The following is an 8,394-nucleotide window of genomic DNA, read 5'->3' as shown; positions in this document are numbered from 1 at the left end:
AAAACTAGGTCATAGGGAAGCACTTGGGTAATTTTTTTTATAACAATGTTCAAGCAATGGCTTTTGCATATAAATGGCTCAACTGGGATAAGAAACCAACTGAAGTTGGAAGCTCTGACCTAGTTTGAAAATGTTTCACAAAAGGACCAAATGCGAGGTGAGAAAAAGATTAACTTTTTATGCAGTGAGTAGTCGGGTTTCGCATGCACTGAGAGAAGTATGGTGGAGCCAAGTTCAAATGAAGCATTCGAGAGGGCATCAGATGATTGTTGCAACTAGGTGATAGTGAGGAGTGTAGATGCTGGAGAAATCAGAGTCGATAAAGTGCGGTACTGAAAACAGCACAGCAGGTCATGCAGTATCTGAGGAGTAGCAGAATCAATGTTTCAGGCATTACCCTTCATCAGGACAGGGGAGGGGAAGGAGGCTGAGAAATAAATGGGATGGTAGGGGCTTGGGGAAAGAGAGTTGGGATGGCGATAGGTGGGTGAAGGTAGGAGGTGATTGTGATAGGTTGATGGGAAGTGTGGAGTGGAAGGGTGAGAAGGAAGATGAACAGGTAGGTCAGGTCAAGAGGGCAGAGCCAGGTCAGAGGGTTGGATCTGGGGTGGGGTGGTGTGGGAGGGCAGTTTTGGAAACTAGTGAATTCAATGTTGAGGCCATGTGGTTATAGGCTCCTGAGGTGGAAGATGAGGTGTTCCTCCTCCAGTTTGTAGGTGGCTTTGTTTAATTGTTTAAAAAGAAATAATGTGCAGGGTTACGGAGAAAAGGCAGGAGATTAGCATCGGGTCAGAATGCTCAGACAGCCAATGCAGACATAATGGGTTGAATGGCTTGCTTCCTCACCATGCCAAGTCTGTGGTTCTGTGAACGATAGGGAATAGGGGATGACATTTTACTCTGAATATTGAGAGGTTGGTGAAAATAAGTAGATATTTGATGAGCTGAAACTTCCAAAGCATATCCTTTTGTTCTTTCCTTCATGTTTAATGTTGTTAGCTAGATCAATAGCCTCTCCATCTCATTTTAGAGTCATAGAGATGTACAGCATGGAAATAGACCATTCGGTCCAACTCGTCCAGATATCTGCTGACCAGATATCCCAACCAAATCTAGTCCCACCTGCCAGCACCGGGCTCATATCCCTCCAAGCCCTTCCTATTCATATACCCATCCAAATGCCTCTTAAATGTTGCAATTGTACCAGCCTCTGCCACTGGCAGCTCATTCCATGCACGTACCACCCTCTGTGTGAAAAAGTTGCCCCTTCGGTCTCTTTTATATCATTCCCCTCTCAACCTAAACATTTGACCTCTAATTCTGGACTCCCCGAACCCAGGGAAAAGACTTTGTCTACTTACCCTATCCATGGAGAAAGTGAGGTCTGCAGATGCTGGAGATCAGAGCTGAAAATGTATTGCTGGAAAAGCGCAGCAGGTCAGGCAGCATCCAAGGAACAGGAGAATCGACATTTCGGGCATAAGCCCTTCTTCAGGAATTCCTGAAGAAGGGCTTATGCCCGAAACGTCGATTCTCCTGTTCCTTGGATGCTGCCTGACCTGATGCGCTTTTCCAGCAACACATTTTCAGCTCTTACCCTTTCCATGCCCCATATCATTTTGTAAATCTCTATAAGGTCATCCCTCAGCCTCTGATGCTCCAGAGAAAATAACCCCAGCCTGCTCAGCCAATCCCAATAACTCAAATCCTCCAATCCTGCAACATCTTTGTAAATCTTTTCTGAACCCTTTCAAGTTTCACAACATCTTTCTGATAGGAAGAAGACCAGAATTGCTCACAATATTCCAACAGTGGCCTAACCAATGTCCTGTAAGTCACAACATGACCTCTCAACTCCTGTACTCAATACTCTGACCAATAAAGGAAAGCATACCAAGCACCTTCTTCATTATCCTATCTACCTCCGACTCCACTTTCAAGAAGCTATGAACCTGTACTCCAAGGTCTCTTTGTTCAGTAACTCTCCCTCGGACCTTACCATTAAGTGTACAAGTCCTGCTAAGATTTGCTTTCCCAAAATGCAGCACCTCCATTTATCTGAATTAAACTCCATCTGCCACTTCTCAGCCCATTGGCCCATCTGGTCAAGATACTGTTGTAATCTGAGGTATCCGTCTTCACTGTCCACTACACCTCCAATTTTGGTGTCATCTGCAAACTTACTAACTGTACCTCTTATTCTCGCATCCAAATCATTTATGTAAATGACAAAAAGTAGAGGACCCAGCACTGATCCTTGTGGCACTCCACTGGTCACAGGCCTCCAGTCTGAAAAACAACCCTCCACCACCACCCTCTGTCTTCTACCTTTGAGCCAGTTCTGTATCCAAATGTCTAGTTCTCCCTGTATTCCATGAGATCTAACCTTGCAAATCAGTCTCCCATGGGGAACCTTGTCGAATGCCTTACTGATGTCCATATAGATCACATCTGCACTCTGCCCTCATCAATCCTCTTTGTTACTTCTTCAAAAAACTCAATCAAGTTTGTGAGACATGATTTCCCACGCGCAAAGCCATGTTGACTATCCCTAAACAGTCCTTGCCTTTCCAAATACATGTACATCCTGTCCCTCAGGATTCCCTCCAACAACTTGCCCACCACCGAGGTCAGGCTCACTGGTCTATAGTTCCCTGGCTTGTCTTTACCACCCTTCTTAAACAGTGGCACCATGTTTGCCAACCTCCAGTCTTCCAGCACCTCACCTGTGACTAACGATGATACAAATATCTCAGCAAGAGGCCCAGCAATCACTTCTCAAGTTTCCCACAGAGTTCTAGGGTACACCTGATCAGGTCCTGGGGAGTTATCTACCTTTATGCGTTACAAGACATCCAGCACTTCCTCCTCTGTAAAATTGACATTTTGCAAGGTGTCACCATCTATTTCCCGACAGTCTATATCTTCCATATCCTTTTCCACAGCAAATACTGATGCAAAATGCTCATTTAGTATCGCCCCCATTTTCTGAGGCTCCACACAAAGGCCGCCTTGCTGATCTTTGAAGGGCCCTATTTCTCCCTAGTTACCCTTTTGTCCTTAATGTATTTTTAAAAACTTTTTGGAGTCTCCTTAATTCTATTTGCCAAAGCTATCTCTTGCCCCCTTTTTGCCCTCCTGATTTCCCTCTTACGTACACTCCTACTGCCTTTATACTTTTCTAAGGATTCATTCAATCTAGTCTGTCTATACCTGATATATGCTTCCTTCTTTTTCTTAACCAAACCCTCAATTTCTTTAGTCATCCAGCATTCCCTATACCTACCAGCCTTTCCTTTCACCCTGACAGGAATATACTTTCTCTGGATTTTCATTATCTCATTTCTGAAGGCTTCCCATTTTCCAGCTGTCCCTTTACCTGTGAACCAGTTGTCTCTTTACCCAATCAGCTTTCGAAAGTTCTTGCCTAGTACTGTCAAAATTGGCCTTTCTCCAATTTAGAACTTCAACTTTTAGATCTGGTCTATCCTTTTCCATCACTATTTTAAATCTAATAGAATTATGGTCGCTGGCCCCAAAGTGCTCCCTCACTGACACCTCAGTCACCTGCCTTGCCTTATTTCCCAAGTTTAGGTCAAGTTTTGCATCTTCTTCTAGTAGGTACATCCACATACTGAATCAGAAAATTGTCTTGTACACACTTAATAAATTCTTCTCCATCGAAACCTTTAATACTATGGTAGTCCCAGTCGATGTTTGGAAAGTTAAAATCCCCGACTATAACCATCCTATTATTCTTAAAGATAACTGAGATCTCCTGACAAATTTGTTTCTCAATTTCCCTCTGACTATTAGGGGGTCTATAATACAATCCCAATAAGGTGATCATCCCTTTCTTATTTCTCAGTTCTACCCAAATAACTTCCCTGGATGTATTTCCTGGAATATCCTCTCTCAGCACAGCTGTAATGCTATCCCTTATGAAGAACGCCACTGCCCCTCCTCTCTCGTTTCCTTTTCTATCCTTCCTGCAGGATTTGTATCCTGGAACATTAAGTTGCCAGTCCTGTTCATCCTTGAGCCATGTTTCTATAATTGCAATGATATCCCAGTCCCATGTTCCTAACCATACTCTGAGTTCATCTGCCTTCCCTGTTCGGCCCCTTGCATTAAAATAAATGCAGTTTAATTTATTAGTCCTACCTGAAGAAGGCCTCATGCCTGAAACGTCGATTCTCCTGCTCCTTGGATGCTGCCTGACCTGCTGCGCTTTTCCAGCAACACATTTTCAGCTCTGATCTCCAGCATCTGCTTCCTCCTAGTCCTACCTTGTCCCTGCCTGTCCTGACTGTTTGACTTGCTTCTGTTCTCAACTGTACCAGTCTTAGATTGATCTCTTTCTTCACTATCTCCCTGGGTCCCTTACTAGTTTAAATCCTCCCCAGCAGCTCCAGCAAATTTCCCTGCCAGTATATTAGTCCCCTTCCAATTTCGGTGCAATCCGTCCTTCTTATACAGGTCACTTCTACCCCAAAAGAGATTCCAATGACTCAAAAATGTGAATCCTTCTCCCATATACCAGCTCCTCAGCCATGCATTCATCTGCTCTAGCCTCCTATTCCCGCCCTCACTAGCTCATAGCACTGGGAGTAATCCAGATATTATTACTCTTGAGGACCTCCTTTTTAAATTCCTGCCTAACTCTCTCTATTTTCCCTTCAGAATCTCAACCTTTTCCTTTCCTATGTCATTGGTTCCAATGTGGACAGTGACCTCTTGCTGGCCCCTCTCCCCCGTGAGAACATTCTGCACTCTCTCTGAGACATCCTTGATCCTGGCACCAGGGAAGCTGGCCACAGAAACGTCTGTCTGTACCTCGGACTAAGAATCCCCTAACACAATTAATCTCTTTGAACCCGGCATACCCCTCGTTGCATTAGAGCCAGTCTCAATACCAGAAACTTTATGTTCGTGCTACACTCCCCTGAGAATCCATCACCCCCTACATTTTCCAAAACAGCATGCCTGTTTGAAATGGGTATAGCCACAAAAGACTCCTGCACTATCTGCTTGCCTCTCTTACCTTTCCTGGAGTTAACCCATCTATGTGACTGTATCTGAGACTTTCCCCCCTTCCTATAACTGCCATTCATCACATACTGTTGCTGTTGCAAATTCCTCATTGTTTCTAAGTGTCTCTCCAACTGATCCATTCAATCTGATAAGATTTGCAGCCAACAGTATTTTTGGCAGATATAATCCGCAGTAACCCTTAAACTCTCTTTAAACTTCCACATCTGACAAAAGTACATATCACTGCAATGGCCATTTTTGCTCCTTCACAATCTACAGATCTAGAAAGTGTTACTATTTTATTTCTCTATAAACACTGCCCCATGTTAAATTAATAGTTATGGCTTATATTTTAAGTTTAATCAAGAAACATATCTCCAAAAACATATAATCAAGAAAGAACCCACTCTACTCACTACTGCAGACTTTCTGTAGTCCACCTAAAACAATTAACTTATCTGATTCTGTGTTGTGAACTTCACCCAACAGTAATTTTGTGACACCCTCTGAGACATTTACTCAATTCTTTTCCAGACTGCAGAGTTATAAAGAACACAACAAGCAGAGATGTTATTTGTTGCTTATTGAAGGTAACCAGAGGAGCATCCACTTGTCAGGATTTTCCTTTAAGAATCTATGTGTCTCATTCAAACCTTATCCTTGTCTTTTGGTGCTTATTGTAGGACTGGTCAATATCAGAGGCAGCCGTTTGAAGAAGCATCTGAGCTTTTGTCACCCAGGAGATTTCATGGATCTTGTCACTGCTGTTAAAGTGGAGCAAAAATATTCAATTGATGAAATCTAAAAGCATTATGGCAACTCCCAGTAAGTTGAAAATTCAAATGCAATAGGCTATTTCTATCATTGCTTTTGAACTGCATATTCAGGGAATGAAAATCATTGAAGTTTTCATGATATGCAAGTTTGTATTTGCAATGCACACAATGTCACATGAGTGCAATCAATAGCTGCGACAACCCTGGAGAATTCATTAATTCTGAAAGATTTGATGGCCTTCTCTGTCATCTGTGTGGAAGCAGCATCAAATTGCATAAATTGAGATACCTCATAGAGTGCAGAGCAAATTGGCTGATCTGGCACAGTCTCCTGTGGCTCCTCGGAATGAGCCTGTGGCATTAATATGAGAGCTATTGTCACTTTCTATGCTACACTGATAGCTGCTCATGCTGTGGGTTGCAGCAACAGAGCTCTTCCAAGCTTCATAACTGAAGTACAATCTCCTGAGAAAAATCTTAGAAAGTGTTCTGAATTCCGTACATTCTGAAGGATGGGTAGCGCTATGATTGTTCAGTACTCCTCTGGTGTTACTATTCCAACTTCCCTGGAAGCTCATTGTTACTCCACTTTTATCAGTTTGTAGATCATGTAAAGTGAAATTTAATTAGACAAACTCATTGAGTAGTCTTCAGATATGAATGCGGTAACTCATAAAATTGTACAACACCTAAACAGATCCTTCTGTCCAACTCGTCCATGCCGACCAGATATCATAAATTAAGCTAGTCCCATTTGTCAGCATTTGACCCATAAACCTCCAAACTCTTCCTAATCATAGGCCCATTCAAATGTCTTTTAAATATTGTAATTGTACCTGCCCCCACCACTTCCTCTGGCAGCTCATTCCATACATGCACCACTCTCTGCGTGAAAAAGTTATCCCTTAGGTCCCTTTTGCCTCTCATCTTAAACCTATGTCCTCTAGTTTTGGACTTCCCTACCCAGGCAAAAAGGTCTTGGTTATTCACCCTATTCATGCCCCTGATGATTTCAAAAAACCTTTATGAGGTCACCTTTCAGCCTCCGGCGCCTCAAGGAAATAGCCCCAACTTGTTCGGCCTTTCCTTGCAGCTCAAACCCTTCAACCTCAGGAAGACTCTTGCAAATCTTTTCTGAACTCTTTCAAGTTTAACAACATCTTTCCTATCAGAATTGAACACAGTATTCGAAAAGTGGCCTAACCAATGTTCTGCACAGCTGCAACATGACCTCTCAACTCCTATACTCAATGCACTGACCAAAATGTTTTCCACATAAAATACAGTTGTCCTTGAGAATCTTTCCAGTACAGGAGTTAGAAAACTGTTTCTGATACTTGATATACATTTCACATTATGGCGACAAGCAGGTTCACTTGAGTAGTTTGACTTTAACCAAGTGCTTCTACCTTGTTCTCTATTCAGCAGTAATAAACTGAAATGCAGATGGGAAAGCACATAATTTAAGGTGCATGATGCCATTCTGTTGGGTGCACATTATCAGAACTGGGAATGGGGGAGCTCAATGTGCCCCAAACTGAATGGAAATTACATCAGGGTTTTTTGGCAAAGGAAATCCTGGGGTACATTGACCTCATCCGATATTTGATTCTACAAAGACATAGTTGTCAAAGTAAAATGAAAGGCAAGAATTCCTGCTGTACTTTCAGCAGCAGCTACAATCACACATGTCTGTTTTTATGCAGTGCTATGGAAGGGGACAGCTAAACTGACAGCTGGATCAGAAGAAAACTTTCCAGTGAGCATAATCAAATCTGATGAAAGCCAAGATGGCTGTGCTTGATGGAGACCAATCATCTCAGTTCAAGGACATTTCTGAGGAGTTTTCTAGAGCAGCGTCATAGGCCAATCTAATGGATTAAGGTGTGATGCTATGTTCAGTGTCTGATTTATTAATAATCAAACTAAATATGTAGAATTGCCAAACACAAGATAACAATTATAACAACACTGAGCAGCATTGGGCTTAAGCAGCAATACTTAACATATAAATCATTATAACCCTGCTGTCACTACAGTAGTAACATTTCAAGTTCAGTAGTATCTAGCCAGCACAAATAAAGGTGGATTTTTATGCTTCTCACCCCTACATCTCACCATATATTTTGTTTCTCACAAGTTTATAGATTGATAACTTAATTACCAAATAGTTCCAACAGTTTTAATTTTCATTCGTGGTTTTAAATTTATCATTCCATATTTGTTTTGCTTTGGGAGCACTGTTACTGTTAGCAAACCAGCTTTCTCTCATATCTGAGGGTAACAAGAGTTAATTAAATGATAAATGAATTTCAGCAAAGCATACATTTACTGAATATCCAACAAATCCAGCAGAACATGGAGGATCTTCACCTATACAAATGGAGTTACAGGGCCAGCAACAGAATCAAGAACATACTTGTGGCTGTGCATCAACTCCAAAGACAATGTAGAAGTGGATAGCAAAAATAAGCTTTGTCAGCAAAAGCAACAACTTCCAGCAGCTGGAAGAAGCTGCAGGTGAATTAGGGCACAGAGGAGAATGAAGAGATCCTGGATCTACAGGTCACACTGTCATCTTCCT

This window comes from Chiloscyllium punctatum, chromosome 4 (genome assembly GCF_047496795.1).
Source record: "Chiloscyllium punctatum isolate Juve2018m chromosome 4, sChiPun1.3, whole genome shotgun sequence".
NCBI classification, from domain to species: domain Eukaryota; kingdom Metazoa; phylum Chordata; class Chondrichthyes; order Orectolobiformes; family Hemiscylliidae; genus Chiloscyllium; species Chiloscyllium punctatum.
This window is presented reverse-complemented; position numbering follows the sequence as displayed.